The following is a 20,822-nucleotide window of genomic DNA, read 5'->3' on the forward strand; positions in this document are numbered from 1 at the left end:
AAAGAAACTGAGAAAAAAAAAAGAAAAAGAAACTGAGGTAGAGCCAAGATGGCAGAGGGGAAGCATGAACTCATATGAGCTCCTCCATGAATTCCAACAGTAACCTCTAAACAGTGAGTCTAAACAGATTTTAAACTGAGGGAATCCATTGGAAATCAAAGTGTGGCAGATTGCCAGTCCAGGAAAGTGAGCACATAGGAATGGGCAGGGGGAGCACAGAGTATGCAGGCTGCACCAGTGCAGACCTGACAACAGACCACAGCAGAGAGGGGAGGGGAGCAAGCCCCAGCTTGGTAAACTTTGCTCAAGAATTGAAAACCCTGGGGTGGCTAAGGTGGTATAGTCAATACAGCACTGGCCCTGGAGTCAGGAGGACCTGAGTTCAATCCGGCCTCAGACACTTAACACTTACTAGCCGTGTGACCTTGGGCAAGTCACTTGATGTAATTGCCCTCCCCCAAAAAAAGGCGAAAAAGGGATTGGACACCCTAAAAACTAGAAAAGACCAAAGAGAAACCTATGAAATATTAGAACATGATCAAAAGGGGGGGGAAAAAAGAAAAGATAAGCTAAATTATATCAAGAAATTATATTAAGAAATCATTGGAGTCCTTGAAAATCATGATATTTTTTTTTAAAAAGCCTAGCACTATATTACTAACCAGGATCTATGTATTAGAAGCAGACTGAGAAGATCTCAAAGAAGAGATGGAAAGATATACTTATCAACTCATGAAAACTCCCAGGAATGTCACTGCAAAAATCCAGAGTTCCCATGTCACAGACAAAATACAGCAAGCATCCCAAAAGAAGCAGCTCAAGTACAAAGGAAGCACAGTCAGAATTACACAAGACTTGGCAGCTGATATCATAAACAATAAGAGCTTGGAAAACAGTTTCACCAGACAAAAAGAATAGGCTAACAACCAAGAAATAAATTAATCTGCACAACTGAGTAATGTGGTAGACCCTAAATGGAATACAGAACTTTCAAGCAATTCTAATGAAGAGACTAGAACTGAGTAGGAACTTTGAAATGCAAACACAGGAACCAAAAGAAACCTAGGAAGGTAAAGGTATTTGAGCAAAGGAAAGGGGTTAAAGGATGCTGTTGTTCCCACACTTTTTTTCCCCTTTGCTTTTTGGAGAAGGGAAGGCTGGGCAATTGGGGTTAAGTGACTTGCCCAAGGTCACACAAGAAGTAAGTGTTAAGTGTCTGAGGCTGGATTTGAACTCAGTTCTTCCTGACTCCAGGGCCAGTGCTCTATTCATTGTGCCACCTGGCCAATCCTGTTGTCACATTGTGATAGGAAAAAAATAAGTGTCCCTTCAGAACCTTAATGTTTTCTAAGATTACTAAAAGAATTAAAGTTTAAAAGCAGGGCTACTGGTTGGAACTAATTCTGTAACTAGAAGGTTTGTAAAAGGACTACATTAATAGAAAAAGGAAGAAGGTGGTAGAACTTACTGTTTATGATTCCCAAGAGAATGAGAAGAAAAGGACACAGAGAGAGGGAAGGAATAAGGAAAGAGAGCATCAGACAAATCTCACTCTTAGCTGAAAGGGACAGAAGAGGTAAGGAGGAATTTATCTGAGCTCCTCTATGAATTCCATCACTAACCTCTAAAGAGTGAATCTGCATGGATTTTAGAGTAACATAAAAAGACAAAAACTCATTATAGTAGAGGGAAAGGAAGGAGGGAGAGGATCACTATATGTAATTTACTCTCCTTGTTTTGGGTTCAAGAAGGGAATAACATACTCTTTTAAGTATAAAAATCTCTTGTGCCCTACAGGCAGTAGGAGAGGTCAGGGGAAATGAGGGGCAAAGTTTTAGAAGGGAAGGAAATAGTAGTAAGGAAGAAGGGCAGGTAAAGGGAAGAAGGTGCATAGGGAGGGAATACTGAGGGAGGAGGTGGTCAAAAGGAAAATCTTAAGGAAGGGAAGGGAGAAGGCAGAAATAAAAACATAAACAGGGGTGGGAATAGGATGGAGGAAAAGACACAGATAGTAATCATAACTGTGAATGTGAATGGGTTGAACTCTCCCATAAAACAGAAGCAGATAGCAGAAAGCATTCAAAACCATAATCCTACAATATGCTGTCTGCAAGAAACACATTTGATGGGGTGGCTAGGTGGCACAGTGAATAGAGCACCGGCCCTGGAGTCAGGAGGACCTGAGTTCAAATTGGGCTTCAGACATTTAACACAAAAACTAGCCATGTGATCTTGGGCAAGTCACTTAACTGCAATTACTCTCCAAAAAAAAAAAAAAAGAAACATTTGAAACAAGGGATACTCACAGGGTAAAGGTAAAAGGCTGGAGTTGAATATATTATGCTTCAGCTAAAGTAAAAAAAGCAGGGGTAGCAATCCTTATCTCAGATAAAGCAAAAGGAAAAATGGATCTAATTAAAAGAGATAAAGAAGGAAACTGTATCCTGCTAAGAGGCACCATTGAGAATGAAGCAATAATGTATATGCACCAAGAGGTATAGCATCCAAATTCCTAAAGGAGAAGTTAAAGGAATTGGAGTAAGAAGCAGATAGCAAAACTATACTAGTGGGGGACTTCAATCTCCCCCTCTCTGTACTTGATAAATCTAACCTCAAAATAAACAAGAAAGAAGTTAAGGAGGTGAATAGAATTTTAGAAAAGGTAGATATGGTAGACCTCTGGAGAAAATTGAATGGGGATAAAAAGGAATATACCTTCTGCTCAGTGATACATGGCACATAACAAAAGTTGACCATTTACTAGGGCATAAAAACCTCATAATTCAGTGCAGAAAGGCAGAACTATTAAATGCATCATTCTCAGATCATGATGCAATAAAAATTATATAAACCCTTCAAGAAAAGATAGTAAGAGATAACCCACTTAAAATAATTGTAGACAGCATAAATTACCTGTATACCTGCCAAGACAAACCCAGGAACTATATCAACACAATTAAGAAAACACTTTTTATACAAATAAAATCAGATTTTAAAAAATTGGAGAAATAGTCATTGTTCATGGGTGGGTATAGCCTATGTAATAAAAATGAAAATTCTGCCTAATCTACTTATTCAATGCCATCCTTATTAAATTACGGAAAAAAAAACATTTTATTGGGCTAGAAAAATAATAACCTTCATTTGGAATAACAAAAGGTAAAGAATATCAAAGGAATTAATGGGGGGGGGCAGAGTAAAGGAAGTAGGTCTAGCAGTACCAAATCTTAAACTGTATATACATATATATTTCTATATATATAGTATTTAATATATAATTTTCTTATATCTTCCTTCATATCTAATATATATATATATAAACTGCATATATACAGATATGTATTTATATGTACATATATTACATGTACATATATTTAAACTGTATATATAAAGTGGTAATTATCAAAACTATCTGGTACTGGCAAAAAAAAAATAAAAGGGTGGATCAGCGGAACAGAATAGTACATGCAGAGTAATACATGGTAGTAAATGATTATAGTAACTTTTTGTTGACAAATGTAAAGATTGAAGCTTTGGGATAAGAATTCACTATTTGGTAAAAATTGCTGGGATAACTGGAAAGCAGTCTGTCACAAACTAGGTATAGACCAATATCTTACACCATTTGCCAAGATTAGGTTAAAATAGATACATGATATAAAGGGAGATATAAGTAAATTAGAAGAACATGGAACATATCATCTATAAGATTTATGTACAGAAGAATTTATTAATAAACAGAGAGCATTGTGAGATGTAAAATGGATAAGTATGATTACATTAAGTTAAAAAAAAGTGTACAAATAAAACCAATGTAGCCAAGATTAAGTGGAAAGTAGAAATTTGGGGGAAATTTTATATAGACAGTTTCTCAGAGAAAGGTCTCATTTCCCAAATATATAGAGAATTTTGTCAAATTTATCAGGATATGAGCCATTCCCCAATTGACAAATGGTCAAAGGATATGAATGAGCCATTTTTGGATGAATAAATCAAAGTTACATATAGTCCTATAAAAATACTGTTTTTTTTTTACTTTTTTATTCTTCTTTCTTTTTATTCATTTAAAATTGAAATACAAAAAGACAAAAAAAATATTTCTGTGTACCCAGCACAGTATAAAAAGATTCAATATAAAACCATGAATTTCCATTTCACAGTTTACTTTTTTAAAAAAAAGTAACTCTATGTAATTAACACTACACATCCTTTTCAAAGCTGCCCTGCTTTTCTGTGCTTCCTTCTAAATTAACTTTTGTTTTCTGTTGTGCACTTTTAAATTTTTTTTCTCCCTTCTTTCCCACCCTGCCATAAAGAAGGCTACAATTAGACATATTTGTATGTATGTGTGTGTGTGTGTGTGTGTGTGGGTATATATGTCTGTGTGTATATATGTATATCTATATCTATATGTGTGTATGTATATATTTGTATGTATATTCTGAATGCATCTTCCTTTGTAGTCAGAGTATTTATAACACTCAAAGTTGTTCAAAGTTGTTCTTTCAAGAATATTGCTGTTCTTTTTCTTTTTCCCTGACCAGCTTAGGAAATAGGCCTCATAGTGGTATTGCTGGGTCAAAGGGCATAGGTAGTTTAATAATTCTTTGAGCATAATTCCAGATTGCTCTCCAAAATGGTTGGATCATTTCAAAATTACACCAACAATGAGTTAATGTCCTAATTTTTCCATATCCTCTCCAACATTTGTCACTTTCCTTTTCTGTCATTTTAGCCAAACTGATGGGTGTGAAATGACATCTCAAAGTAGTTTTAATTTGAATTTCTCTAATCATTCATGATTTAGAGCATTTTTTCATATGACTGTACATTTTTTTGGCATTTTCATTTTAAAAAAACCTGCCATTATCGATTGGGGAATGATATGCATTCTTACAAATTTGGCAAAATTCTTTATGTATTTCAGATATAGGACCTTTATCTGAGAATTTGTCTATAGAAGATTTATTTCAGTTTGCTTTTTTACTTCTAATCTTGGCTACATTGGTTTCATTTGTACAAAAACTTTTTACACTTCACTATGCTCTCTATCTCTTGTTTATTCATACATTGTTCTCCTATCCACAAGTCTGATAGGTAAAAAGTTCCATGTTCTTCTGATTTTCTTATACTTCCCTTCATATCTAGGTCATATATCCATTTTTACCTTATCTTGATAAAAGTTGTTGATCTGTGCCCAGTTTCTCCCAGACTATCTTTGCCAACAATTTTTTTTTAACAAATAATGAATTCATATGCCCAAATCTTAAATCTTTTCATTTGTTAAACACAAGGTTACTATAATCATTTCTAGTATGCATTGTATGTTTACTCTGTTCCACTAATCTACTTTCTAAGCCAGTACAAGGTAGTTTTGATAATTACTGTCTTATAATATAGTTTGAGGTCTTGTACTGCTAGCTCTAAATCATTATTGGTTAGAGAAATGCAAATTAAAACAACTTTGAGATATCATCTCACCTATTAGATAGGCTGAAATAATAGAAAGGGGAAATGATAAATGTTGGAGGGGATGTGGAAAACGTGGGATATTAAGACACTGTTGGTGGAACTTTGAGCTGATTCAACCATTTTGGAGAGCAATCTGGAATTATGCCCACAGAGTTCTAAAACTGCATACACTTTGACCTAGCAACACCACCATTAGCTCCATTTTCCAAAGTGATCAGGGGGGAAAGGGAAAGATATTCTAAAATATTGATAGCAGCTCTCTTTGTGGTGGCAAAGAACTGGAAATTGCAGGGGTGCCCATCAATTGGGGAATGGCTGAAGAAGTTGTGGTATGAGATTGTGATGAAATACTATTGTGCTACAAGAAATGATGAGCAGATTATTTGTAGAAAAACATGGAAAGGTAGAAGCAGGAAAACTCCCTGTGCTCCTCCCATAACCACCTCAAATACCTATAAAAATGACTCTAAACAAACTTTAGGGCTACAGAACCCACAAAGTGACAGAGAGAAACAAATGTCCCACTGAAGACAGCCTGGCAGGAGGACAGGAAAGTTCCATCACAGCACGCTGGGAGCAGATCCCAGCCCTGTGTGAGCCCACAGTTTTAGCCTCAGGGTGGCCGACAAGCCACAGCTAGAGGGACATCAGGAGAGTAGACCACCAGCAGCCATGGAGGTTTCCAGAATTATCAAGCCATAGATGCCAAAGACAAAGTGAGAGGTCAGTGTAGAATTTGGGAACAAGGAGTCCAGGAATGCAGTCCAGCCTTTGCCCCTGGAAGGAGAAGCTGCTGAGGCGCGACGTGATGTGTGGCTACTTCAGAGCTCCTGGACTGCAGATTGCAGGGGGACCAAGCAACCATTCTGAGGGGTAATCGCTCTTGCTTTAACCTGCTTGGATCTGGATTGCTATCTAGGGTGGAGGTCCTGGAGTGCATGACCAGTGAGCCAGAGCATGTAGAAGCTTCAGAGAGGGCAGCTATCTAATAGCTCTGGAAGCTGCAAAAATCCCAGCAATTTGGTACAAAGCTCTTCTCTCTGGAAGCAAACTTCTACTGTGACAAAAAGCTCAAAAGTCAAGTAATTGAGTGGCAATATGAGCAAGCAAAGGAAGCAAAGCAAAAACAGCAATCCAACTTTGGATTCCTTTTTGGGGACAAAAAGGATCAAAGCATGGAGCAGGAGGAAAACAACAAAGTCAGAACTGCACCAAAAGCTTCCAAGAAAAATATGAGCTGATTGCAGGCTATGGAGGAGTTCAGGAAGGATTTTGAAAACCAAATAAGAGAAGTGAAGGAAAAATTGGGAAGAGAAATGAGAATGATGCAAGAAAATCATGAAAAGAGAGTCAACAACCTAACTGAAGAAAATAACACCTTAAAAAATAGACTAACTCAGGGGTGGCTAGGTGGTGCAGTGAGTAAGAGCGCCAGCCCCAGAGCCGGGAGGACCTGGGATCAGTTCCAGCCTCAGATACTTAACACCCACACAAAATAACTGGCCGTGTAACTTTGGGCAAGCTACTTAACCCCAACTGCTTTAAAAAAAAAAACAGACTAACTCAAATGGCAAAAGAGGCTCAAAAAGCCAATAAGGAGAAGAATGCCTTAAAAAGCCAAATTTGCCAGATGGAAAAAGAATCTCAAAAGCTCATTGAAGGGAATCATTCCTTCAGAATTAGATTGGAGCAAATGGAAGCTAGAGACTTTATGAGAAATCAAGATACTATTAAACAGATTCAAATAAATGAAAAAGTAGAAGGCAATGTGAAATATCTCTTGGAAAAACCACTGACCTGGAAAATAGATCCAGGAGGGATAATTTAAAAATTATTGGACTACCTGAAAGCCATGATCAAAAAAAGAACCTAGAAGCCATCCTTCAAGAAATTCTCAAAGAAAATTGCCCTGATGTTTTATAACCAGAGGGCAAAATAGAGGTTGAAAGACTCCACTAATCACGTCTTGAACAAGATCCCAAAAAGAAAATTCCTAGGAATATTATAGCCAGGTTCCAGAGTTCCCAGATCAAGGAGAAAATATGACAAGCAGCCAAGAAGAAACATTTTGAATATTGTGGAACCACAATCAGGATAACACAGGACCTGGCAGCTTCTACACTGAGGGATCAAAGGACTTGGAATATGATATTCCAGAGGTCAAAGGAGCAGGGATTAAAACCAAGAATCACCTACCCAGCAAAACTGAGTATAATGTTTCAGGGGAAAATATGGCCATTCAATGAAATAGAGGACTTTGAAGCATTCTTGTTTGTTTGTTTGGGGTTTTTTTGGAGGGCAATTGGGGGTTAAGTGATTTGTCCAAGGTCACATGGCTAGTAAGTGTTAAGTGTCTGAGGCCAGATTTGAACTCAGGTCCTCCTGACTCCATGGCCAGTGCTCTGTTCACTGTGCCACCTAGTTGCTCCTCAACCTTTCTTGATGAAAAAACAAGAGCTGAATAGAAAATCTGACATTCAGATACAAGAAGCAAGGAAAGCATGAGAAGATAAACAGGGAAAAGAAATCATAAGGAACTTATCAAAGTTGAACTATTTACATTCCTACATGGAAAAACAATAATTGTAACTTATGAAAATTTCTTAGTATGAGAATAGTTGAAGGGAATATAAATGTGTGTATATATACATACATATGTATACATACATATATACATCTATGTAGGAAGGTATATGAGTGTATGAATACATATGTGAGTGTGTGTATATATGTGTACAGGTATACATAGACAGAGGGCACAGGATCAATTGAATAGGAAGAGATGATACTTAAAATGTGAAACTAAGAGGTGAGAGAGGAATATAATGAGAGGAGATGGGGAGAGACAGAATGAGGTAAATTATCTCATATAGAAGAGATAAGGGAAAACTGTTACAATGCAAAGGAAGAACAGGAAGGCAAAAGGGAATGGGACAACCTTACTCTCATTGAATTTGGCTTAGGGAGGGAATGACATACACACTAAATAGGGTATCTCACCCTATAGGAGAGCAGGGGGGAAGGAGATGAGAGGGGGGATGATGGAGGGGAGGGCAGGTGGGGGGGAGTTAAGAGCACACACTTTTGAAAAGGGACAGGGTCAAAATAGAGAATAGAACAAGTGGGAGGTGGGATAGGATGGAGGGAAATACAGTCAATCTTTCACAATATATCCACTATGGAAATGTTTTGCATGGCTACACGTGTACAACCTATACTGAACTGCTTATCTTCCCAGTAAGGGTGGGTGACAAAGGAGGAACAGAAAAAATCTGGAATTCAAAGTTTTAAAATCAAATGTTTAAAATATATACATTATTTTTTTTCATGCAACTGGAAAATAAGATATACAGGTACTGGGGTATAGAGATCTATCTTGCCCTACTGAAAAGTTAGAGGGGTAAAGGGGGTAAATGTAGGAGAGAGCAGATTGGGGGAGGGGGTATACAGTAGGACTGCTGTTTTGGGGTGGTGGGTAGGGGAAATATGGGGAGAAAATTTGTAACTCAAAATCTTGTGGAAATGAATGATGTAAACTAAAAATAAACATAAAATTTAATTTAAAAAGTAAAATAAAAATAAAATTTAAAAATTAAAAAAATAGAAAAACATGGAAAGATTTGCACAAAATAACAAAGAGTAAAATGAGTAGAACCTAGAGAACATTGCATACAATAAAAGTAATATTGCTTGAAGAGTAACTGTGGGTGACTAAGCTATTTTGAGTATTATAAATATTCAAATCAACTCCAAAGGACCTATGAAGGAAGAAGCTACCCACCTCCAGAGAAAGAACTAATAAATATAAGTACGCAGTGTGTGTGTGTGCATGTGTGTTCTGTAGTTTGGGCTGGGGAAGAAGGGAGGGAAACAGCTTGGAACTTAAAATGTAACCAAAAAGACGAAGTTAAATTTTCCAGAAAGTGTGTCTGAAAAGTCAGGGGTTTTTGATCAGGCAGTTTTCCTTTAAAGGATTCGCTTCACCTACCTATGATCACTTGTAACTCAAGCCAACAACTACACATGATCTTTGTATGTGAGAAACAGCTAGGCAGCCCTCCTGGGAAAGTGCCATCACAATGGAAGGAATGAATTGTGTTGTAAAAAAATCACAAACAGGATGATTTCAGAAAAACCTGGAAAGATTTACATGAACTGATGCAAAGTGAAGTGAACAGAACTAGAAGAATGTTGTACCCAAGCAACAATATTGTACAATGAAGAATTGTGAATGACTTAACTGTTCTCAGCAACACAACAATCCACCACAACCCCAAAGGACACATGATGAAGCATGCTATCTGCCTGCAGAGAAAGAACGAATAATGTCTGAATACAGACTGAAGCAGGCTATTTTTCACTTTCTTCCTTTTTCTTTTATTTGACTCTTCCTGTATAAAATGACTAATATGGAAATGTTTTACATGATTGCATGTATATAACCTATATCTGATTACTTACTGTCTCAGGGAGGGGAGATGAGAGGTAAAGAGGGAGGGATAGAATTTAGAACCCAAAACTTTTTTTAAAAAATTCTAAAAATGGTTTTGACATGTAAGTGGGGGAAAAAATGAAATATATTAAAAAAAATTGTAATGGAAGGAATGAGCAAGTGAGCATTGGGGAATGTAAAGGAAAAAAGGACTAGAATGACCAGAGATTTCAGGAGAAAGGAAACTCAAGTAAAGACCTTGAGCACAAACAGATAAGCCTCCAGGGAAGATATTCACAGAAGGGAAGATGGCCTTACATCATCTGAAGGAGTCCAAATATCCATGAAGAAATATTGCAAGGCAACAGAACCTGTGGGTTTTTGAAAGAGCATAGAATTGCATCGGGATGATCCTGCATGGGATAAGAGAGAAATGAGAATCGTCAAAGCAATACTTGTGGCCTGCATAGTGGAAATATTCAGCAGAACAGAAAAATGGAATTTCTAGTAGCAAATCCCACAAAAACGAACAAACAAAAGAGGCAAGACCTGATGGTGAGTGCACAAAAATGAAGGACAACCTGCAAGAGAAGCAGAAATAATACCATTCAAAGAAAACATGATCTCTTTGCAAATAAAACATGTTGATCTCAATGGCAGGATATAGAGACAACTTAAGAATTGTGAGTTTTCCAGAACACACCAAATCCAGAAACCTCAAGATAGTAATACTACAAGAAAACTGCCTAGAACTTCTAAACACAGAAAAGAAAGTGAGAATTGAGAGAATCCCAGATCACCTCCAGACAAAATCTAATACTAAAAACTCCAGTACATAGCAGTTAATAACATATCAGTTTAGTAACTCCAAAGATGAACCCAAAACTCTGCAAACAGCCAGGAAAAGGCAGGACTTTAAATATAAAGAGGAAATTCAATTAAGACCATTTTGCGACCATGAGAAATCTCAAGAGGGTTAGATTCTATTTATAAGTGAGAGCATAAGATAGAGGCTTAGAGGTCAGGAGCTGAAGGACTCTTGGAGAGGGAAAAGGAGGAGGCAGTTGGCCAAGCAATATGAGGTTTTTTTTTTAACATAAATAAAAGAAGAAACAAATTGAGAAATTTAAATATTGATTTTGTAACTCTATTTGTAACTGTATTTGATGTAAAAACTCAAGCCTCTTCTCTGTCTCCAAATGAAGAAGTTCATGAGTCCAAAAGTTCCATCTTTCTGTCTCAAAGTTAGATGCCAAAAGTGTAGGCTTTCCCACAATCACTGTTAATTAAAGAGAAACTCTGAGCTAGAGTTGATTATTATCTCAGCACCCCACCTGCAAATCACTCCTGCCAAGGCACATGCACATAAATTCAGTCTCAGAAACTTCATGGCATTTGTGTGTCATCCCTGAGAAGTGGGATATTGACCTTGTCCCACCTTTAGCCTCATCCTTGTCAATTAAAAAGGTGGTCTTTTCTCACTCTCAGGCTCTGGTTTTCTATCAATGACTCAGGATACAGCTCTCTTAAATTTCACAGAAGTCTTCTTTAGAGACAGAGGAGATGTATATAACCTTGAATGTAGCTACCAGAATGTAACCTTGACCCCATGTGCTATGTAAGTCCACTTTCCTTAATGCAATGAATTGTGATCCCTCACCTTCATGATGTTGCTGGTGTTACAACCATCTCCTTACCTACTCTGTGCTGTTCTTTGTTCTATGCTTATAAAAAGGAGTCAAATCTTCAGTTCTTTGTCTTTCACTGGAACCTGAGGTCCATTGACCCCTTTATTAATTGGTATGGCACTCTACTTTAAAAAAAAAAACCAACTTATCTTGCTTGGAAAAGCATGCCTTGATTTACCTCTTTGTTAAACTTCACTCCAGACAAAATAATTGACATTTAAACAAACTGGCAAGTAAAACAGATTAGTGAAGGAAATAAGAGGTTAATCTGAAAAGGGAAAGGGTTTATGATTTGGTTCTAAGGCTGCAATTGAGATGAAGAAGGAAGCTGACTGTGGCTGCCATGCTCCTAAAGAGGGTCGGATGGCTGTCAAAATCTTAATAGGCAGCTCAGAGGTGAGATGCTAAAAGGGCAAGAATGAGGACCTGAGTCAGCACTGGAGAGAAGGCATCATTTTGCAGTTATTGGTCTCAACAATGTGGTCTCTGTTGACTGGTCCAGTCAACTGACTCTTCTCTAAGCGCCACGTGCAGATGGGTCTTCCTCCTGGAAGGTGAGGAAGCTGAGGAAAGCTTCTCCCGCTACTGCCTGAAGGGGCCCAGGAAGTGGAAGGTACCAGTGGGAGGAAAGATGAAGGGTCTGAAGTGGCAGGGGGCGCATTCGATACTCCTCAGAAGGTGGGAGAGGAGGAAGATACCACACAAAAGAGGAAGGGAAGGAAAAAGAGAGCTATGCAGTTGGGACTAAACCCAGTGTATGAGATTCTCCCTGTAGAGGAACAAACTAGCTGCTCTGAGAACAAGGCAGCTACCATCCTCCAAGGAATGATCACTTATAGCTGCAGAAACCATGAAACAAGAAACTATCTCATTAGAAACCGAGGAATGGTGGTGGCTGCTAACTCCCTGGTCAGAGATACTGAGCCAGCTATTTGTTGATCTGATAACAACTGGAGGGAAGTCCATTGTTTCCCTGGGATAAGAAGGAACAATGAATGAAAAATATTTTAAGTGTTTTCTATGTATCCAAGACCTATCCCGACAAGACATAACAGATAGCCACCTAAGACTTATCAAAACAGATGACTGCTACCCACTCCTGGCAATTTATGTAGGCAGAAATGATACTGCTAAAAAGAATCTAAAAATATTGCCAAAGATTGTGAAGTTGGGGGCAAGATCATAAACATTGTCAGGACCCACATTGTGTCTTCCTCTCATTGAAAATAAGAGATACAGAGAAGATGGTTTGATTTGGGACATTAACAGAGAGTTACAGTTAGGGTGTCTGAGGATGGAATTCGGATTTCTGAACAGCTTGAAATAGAGGAATGAAAGACTCCTGGCCAGGAGGGAAGGACACCTGACCAAGCCCAGCAAGGATGTATTTGCTTGCTATCTTGCAAATCTAATCTAATCAAAAGAGTTTTAAAGTCAAAAGAATTCTGACTCCAGCACCATCCACCCCAATCTTCCCCACCAGACTGATCTCACTCTCACCCCCTTTTCTTTATTTTGTGTCTCTCCATGTCTACTGGCTTCTTTGCTGGTGTCTACAAAATATCCATGTGTCCCCCATCCTTAAAAAAAAAAGACCCTCTTGGTCCCACTCTATCAGCTATCCAGTCATTGGTGCACAGTATTTCACACATAGTGCTTCTTTTTTTTTTTAAGGCAATTGGGGTTAAGTAACTTGCTCAAGGTTACACGGTCAGTTATTCTGTGTGGGTGCTAAGTATCTAAGGCCAGAATCGATCCCAGGTCTCCCGACTCCAGGGACAGCACTCTTACTCACTGTGCCACCTGGCCGCCCCCACACATAGCACTTTTTGAGAAAGGTATGCAGAATGGGACATGTGCTTTTGGATTTGGCCAAGGCAGACATTTGTTTTGCTCATGTAACAGTGCCTGACCTGGCTCCTGTTCCCCTTCACCCCTCCCCCAGGATTCACCAGTATCTGGAAGGGGCTTGGGGGCTGTTTAGTTTCTGCCATTGGCTTAAGCCCCTACTCATCCCTTCCATTTTAGAGGGTCAAACACCCCAGTTGCACTTAACCACTGAAGAATCAGATTGTCTTTTACAAAGTAAGCTTTACTTCTAATGTATAACAAGAACAAGCAAGCAAACATTGCCCTACATCAGGAGCGCAATCTCCCTTGTGCCTCTTGTCTCTGGGGAGAAAAGGGGAAGTAGCTCCTTAAGAGCCAAGTCCGACTGCCCTGGGCTTGTATGATGACACTCCAGTGTCTCTGAGCTTCTCTGCTGGGCTGACAGCAATGTCTGAGTATCCTGGCTCCAAGGCTGCTGTGGCTCAAGCTCCCAGGTGTGGAACCCCACTGACTGCACCTAGAACTGAAAAGAAAAAGGCCAAGCTGCCAAGCCCATTTCTCCGAGTCCTTGTGAAGGCTTTAAGCCCCATTGCACTTGACTATACATGTTCTGCAAAGATCAAACACAGGCATCCTGGCATCAGCCCATGGCAACAAGGACCAGCATGTGCAGTGCCATGTGTGAGTGCAGGAAAGCTCTCCTCTGTAGCATTTGACACCTCTCCCCATGAACACTGTCTTCTCTCAGGACTGTCCTGGGTCTCTGTCTATGCATCTGATCACTTCTTCTCTGCTTATTCTTCCGTATCACACTGACTATCCATGGGTGTCCACCAAGGTTCAGTCCTGGGCTATCTTCTCTTTGATCTCTGTTTTCTCATGGGTTCAAATAGCATCTCTCTGCAGTTGCAATGTCTCTCTTCTGTCCTATATTGCAGTCCTATAATAGTGACTAACCTGGCCCACACCACCAGGAAGTTCAGGCAGGTTACATTTCCCCACATCCTCCAAGACTCTCTGGCACCCATGGGCATTGGAGGATGTCTAGACTCTCTGCCAATGGCTGTAGCTCTCAGTGTATGGGGTGATCTCCTGTTCCCCAATTCCTTTCAACTACTAGTAATCATATTAGCTTCTGCAAAGAAAGACTTCTTTTAAAAGCTATAATCACAGAGAGATTAACTGACTCCCCAACACAAGGGAAGCAGAATCTTCCTCCCCCTTGCACTACCTCAGTGTCTGGAGGAGGAAGGAGGATTGGGTTCATAGTGCAGCTCAGTTCCACCTTCAGTCCACCTTCAGGCTTGAGTTTCAGGCACCTGGCTTCTCAGAGCCCCCGTGCCAAGCTGGTGAGGCACAACATCCTTCCTGGAATCCACTCCCAGGGCTGCTGGGGCTGGTGAGGATCATCCCTGGCACCTGAAACTGGCATTTGAAAGAAAAAATGACACAGAACAGAAACCAATGTGCCCAGGCCTGTGTCTTGGAGTGGGGTAAAATCAAGTCCTTCCCCTGTCCCTGGTTCAGTTCACGATGTCCATGCTGTAAGAAAATGGGGATCCTCACCCTCTGGACACAGCAGGAAAGAGCCTGACCCAGGAAGAGAGCATTGCAGCAACTCAAAGGATGCTGTACCAGCCCACATGGCTAGCGTCAGGATCTGGGGGTGCCGGGCAAGCCCCCTGCCCACCTTTGAGAACCACATTGCCATCTGCATCTCAGACTCAGTGTGGTCAGAATGTAACCCATTCTCTTTCCCCGCAACTTGCCTAGCACTGAGGAGGAGGAGGGTACCGCCCCCTCTCATGCACCAGGCGCACAAGCTTCCCCGTTATTGTCCTTAACTCCTCATTATGACCCAGCATTGCCAAGCCTTGTCCCTTCTACCTCCCCAGAATCCCCTGGAGATGGGCCTTCTCTCCGCTTCCAGATAGGCCAGGACTGAACCTTGGTAGATACCCATGGATAGTCAGTGTGATCTGGAAGAATAAGCAGAGAAGGAGTGATCATATGCATTGACAGCGCTTCTCCCCTGGACTTCTTTGATCTTCCTGGGTCTCTCCCCACTCTGATCAATCCTCCAAAACGATTCTTCCAGAGCACAGGCCACCACATCATTATCACCGCCCTGCTCAACACATGCAGGTGGCCCCCATTACCTCCAGGGTCAAGTGTAAAGCCCCCTGCTGGGCTCTCCAAGCCTCTTCTTGGCCTTGGTTTCCCTCTGAGAACTCTAGGAACCTTTCCATCCTGTCACTCCCAGTGGATGTCCTCTCCCCTGACACTCCATCTCCCCAATGTCGCCTTTCACCAGGCTGGGCCCAGGCCTAGAGCCCTCTCCCTTCTCCCTTCCCGCTCTGTGTTTGTCCTGCTTCCTTCAAACTCTGGTGCAATCCCTCCTGCAGATGCCTTTCCTGGCCCTCCTGCTTCCCCTCCCCTTAGCACTGAAGTTAGCAAACAGGTTGTTTGCTTTCTTTTTCTCATTCAGCACAATGCCTGACACATTTTTGTAGCTGTTCAGCCATTTCAGTCTTTTCTGACTGTGACCCCATTTGGGGTTTTCTTGTCAAAGACACTGGAATGGTTTGCCATTTCTTTCACCAACTCATTTTACAGATGAGGAAACTGAGGCAAACAGGGTGAAGTAACTTGGCCAGGGTCACACAGCTAGGAAGTGTCTGAAGCTGGATTTGAGCTCAGGAAGACGAGTCTTCCTGACTCCAAGCCCAACATTCTATCCACTGCACTGCCTAGCTGCCCAAGTCTGACACAGAGTAAACCCTCAAAAATGCCTACTGACTCACTGACTTATCCCTGATTGTTTTACTCTAAGTGGCTTGAATCCAGTATTCACTTTAGATGTGTCCTCAATCTACAGCCTGGATACAATGCCAGGAAAGCAGTTTACAATTCTAGAGATGAGTAAAAATAGAATGCTGAAGGAGTACTCATATTTCCCATTTTGTAGCAAGGAGAAAATGACACCCTCAGAGACAGTGTGGTACCATTGACTTATGAAGCACCCACAGCACCCTAGGCACATTGTTAGGTGCAAAAGAAATAGGCCCTGCCCTCCAGGAACCTCCAGTCTTTTATGGGAGCCGGTATCAGTGATGCAGGCAAAGACATGTATTAACAGTTAACGTGTGCATGTAGGATGCTGAGCATTGGAGAGGACAGATACAGGAGCCTGGACAGGCCCTGCCCTCCAGGAGCCTCCATCTTTATGGGGGAAGACAGAATGTGTGGGAGCGAGGTGACCTGGGAGGGATATTTGGGACAGGGAAGTCACAGGGGCGGAAAGTGAGTCTTGGTGTGATTGCTGCTCCCAGAGGAGGACACAGCAAGGGGTCTCTGGTGGAGGGGAAGGGAGGGAGGGCCGGCTGGGACCCCTCAGGATAAGCTGCTGAGTCAGGTCAAGTCTATCTGTGACATGGGGAAGTCTTGTCCCAGGAATGCGTCCCCAGGAGGGATCCCATAGAACTGATATGAGTTTCTTATCAAATTCACAAAGGTGAGTCTGTACATGCAAGGTATACAGGGGCTAAGACGGTACAGTGGAGTTACTCTCCGCTCTGACCAGACACAGCAGCCAAGGTCCAGGAAGTGAGGGCAGGGCCCTTGAGGTTTCATTTTCAATCAGTCAATAACCTTTATTAAGCACTTATGTGCCAGGCATTGTGCTAAGTGCCAGGGATTTGAAAAGAGACAAAAGACAGTCCCTGCCTTCAGAAAACTTACAATCTAATGGAGAAAACTTGTGAGCAAATATGTGTAAGCAAGCCCTGTGCCAGATAAAGAGGCAATGATGCCCAGAGGGAAGGGGGGGAGAAGGGGGAACTTTGGTTGTATCTTAAGGAAGCCCGGGAGCTCTGTGGTGAGAGCGGGAGGGAGAGTGTCTAGGCCTGGGGGAAGGCCCCAGAGCCAAGAGACTGAGGCTCTTGTTTGTAGAACAGCCAGGAGGTCAGTGTCACTGAATCCCAGTAGGCCGCAGGGAGTGAGGAGGAAGAAGACTGCAAAGTAGGAGGGCCTGGGTTATGAAGGGCTTTGAATGCCAAACAAAGCACTTTGTATTTGCCCCTAGGAGCCAGAGGGAGCCTCTGGAATTCACTGAACAGGGGTTGGAATTGAGCTAAGTTTTGAGCCTATACAACCCAAGCTGATGTGATGGAAGAAAACAAAGAGGGGAAAAAGGATTCAGCAAAACTGATGGGGTGCTTGGGATCCATGTTTGTAACATCATCAGTTAGTCTGTAAAATCACATTCCCCCTCCCCAGCCTCAGAGCATTAACTCTGCCCTTTCCCCCTGCTGCACTCTGCCCAGCAACTACTCATGAACTGTGTATCTCTGCTTGGGACAATAACAAACTACAGCTATGAACTAAACCATCTATAAACATTTGAGCTCAGGCAAACGTTATCTGCCCTTAGTAAGTGGCCAGCTGGACCCATGAATCCTTCAACAGGTTAACTCCTCAGCCAATTATACACACACTGAGGCTCCATGAGCCTTGGTTCCCAACATCCATCTTGTCACACATGACACTGATGGGTGGCAGACTGGGCACTTCTCAGTCAGCCCTGACCACTAGCTGACTTAGTGACGTTTCAGGCCTAAAACCACACCTCCAGGTGGCCCCTCCTTGGGCTATTTCCCAGTGAATTATGGGCAGTATGCCTGCGCAGTTGATGTTGGAAGTGCATGTTCCTTTAAGCACTGACCTCTCCTTAACTCCTCCCTAATCCCACCCTTACTTACCTAGTTAGCATAATTGACATCTGATTTATTGCCTAGACCCCTTAAAACTATGCCTATGTCATCTTTAAGTTTGCAGGTTCTCTAAGAACTCTTGCCTGCTGTACAGCGTAACAATAAATTTGCAGGTCCCCTAAGGACCCTTGCCCTCTGTAAAGCGTAACAATAAACTTCTACAACTCTGACTCCAAGTCTGCTTGGGCCTACTGAATTCTGTTCCAGACTGAATCGCGGGCATTCTGGTCTTTGATAAGGATCAGAGTTCCTGTATAACCTATTGCCATCCCCCATCAAAACTAACCAACACATTGAAAAGTCTGGTATAATCCACACCCATAGTCCCCCAGCTCTACAAAGAAATGGGGAGAGGAGGTCTTCTTGGGGCCAGTCTTGGGTATCACCATTGCCCAGCACTCTGTCCTGATTATTGCCATTGCCATGGTCATAAACCATGTTGTTTTCCTGCTTACTGCATTACTTTCATTCATCCATGCAAGTTTTCCCTCCTTCTCTGTCTCCATCTTGTTCATCATTTTCTAGAGGCCTGTAGTTCATTCTTAGCTACAAGAGTTGTCCCTACCCCCCAACTTATGGCCTGCATTCCCAGCACCAACCAAAACGTGGTAGTGTGAATAATGAGTCCGTGGGCCAGGCAAAGATTGTCAAAGCATTCACATGTTTATTGCATGCATGCTAAGCAAGTCTCAGCTAAGCATCTGAGGGTCCAAGTTTATATATTATAGCTAAAGCACTTACATCATACTTTCTCGTGGAAAACTTCCCATAGTTTGCAACATGAGGCACCTAACTCGCAACTTTGCTGGAGTCTACTCATCACTACTTTATCTATGTGGCTCAAGCAGACAGGGTTTCAGGGACAGCCCGAATGTTCCAAGCCTCGCTTGCAAGGGGGATGAGTAACTAAGTGGGGTGGGAGGGGAGGGAGGGATGGTATCAACTTGAGACAGTGAGCCCAGCCTGGATCCATGCCCATGGGATGCAGACCCTTCAGAGCCCTCGACAGCGCTCCCTACACCAACTGAGGTCTGGACAAGAGTCACACGGCTCACATAGGCTCAGGTAGGCTACCTGGCTGGAAGGCACAACCAAATGAATGCCATGACAGATCCCTCTGAGTACCAGACATCATGCTTTAGCTTACAAGGGTGGGGAGGGACCACCTTTGCCACTGCCCCTCAGCTGCCTTCCCCTCACACCCCCAGGGACCCTTCTCTCCTTGGTGACTTCTTTCCAAAAATACCATTTTGAGGAGGGCCTAAGAGCAACCATTCTTCAGACTTTGGGAGACGACCAGAGAGAATGCATAGAGCTGAGGGATGAAGGGTCTTGTTTGGGGAACCGTCTGGAGGCCAGGGACTGAAGGAAGCCAGGGCCCGGGATCAGAGAGTAAGTTGTGGGGAGGGAGGTGTGTGAAGACTGGAAAGGGAGGAGGCTCCTGGGTTAGGAAGGGCTCTGAAGTCCAAGCAGAGCCTTTTGTGTTGGTTCCTGGGAAGATACTAGAGTTCATTGAGTCAGGAGAGGTCCCGGTCAGATCAGGGCTGTGGCAACTGAATGAAAGGAGTGGCCCCTTGACTAGGAAGTCTCAAAAGTATTTGGCTTCTAACCAAACTTGCTTAGAGCTTTCTTGATGTACTTACTGGTTTTGAGGGTGGCAGAGACCAAGGTGAAAAAGACAATCATTCCCTGCCAAACGCTCATTCTCAATTCCTTTAAAATTAGTGTCCATGGATCCCTGAGAACCTACAAACATATATGGGAGCCCGCTTTAATTAGTTTGCTCTGCTTGGCTCTTATTTCTGTGGCCCAAAACCTCCTACTTTAGATCTACGCTCAGTATATTTCTTTCTACATTATTTTATAAACGATCGTTAATTTGGCCTGAGAGGCAGTCTGGACACTTGGAGAGTCAGGACAACCTGGTTTCAAGTCTCACTGACCACAAACAATCCTAGCTGTGCATGCCCCAGAAGAAACCACTTCAGGTTAGCCTTGGTGCCCCAGATGAAGCAGCAAGTGGCTCACTGGCTTTGGGACAGGAAGTTCTTCATCTGGAGCTTCCTACACTGATGAAATCATAGGTTCCAAAAACAAATATATATCCTAAAAAGCCAAACACCTCATAAGCTTGAAAGGCAGCCTGGCCCAGTGGATTAGTCAGGAGGAGCAGGACTCATGGCCCTTCTTGGACACTTGGAGTGCTGTGTGACCATGAGCAGGTCCCTTCTCACTTTCACATGCCCCAGAAATTCTTAGATGGTCAATTCTGTATCTATGTGCCTGGGAAAAGAGATTATACACTGGGAGTTCCCTGCAGCTCCAAACCCACTCCCCCTCACTACCCCCCCCCCCAAAAAAAGAGAATTAAAAAAAAAAGCTTTGGTTAAACTGGAGTTAAAAGAGAAAACAACCAGTTAGCTTTTCAGTAACTACAACCAGCTATCACTGCCAGAGAAACAGCCTCTCTGGGCCCATTGGCTGCACCAAGGATGTGGCCAATGGGTTTGCCCACCTTGCAGAATTGCTGTGGCACAAGAAACAATGTTGTTTTCAAATGTGCATCACAAAACAGGTGCAGGGAACCAAAAATGAAGAAAGAAATGCTTCATGGCAGCCTTTGAGAGA

This window comes from Petaurus breviceps, unplaced genomic scaffold (genome assembly GCF_028583685.1).
Source record: "Petaurus breviceps papuanus isolate PSGF00001 unplaced genomic scaffold, PetGlider_PUasm1.0 545, whole genome shotgun sequence".
NCBI classification, from domain to species: Eukaryota; Metazoa; Chordata; class Mammalia; order Diprotodontia; family Petauridae; genus Petaurus; species Petaurus breviceps.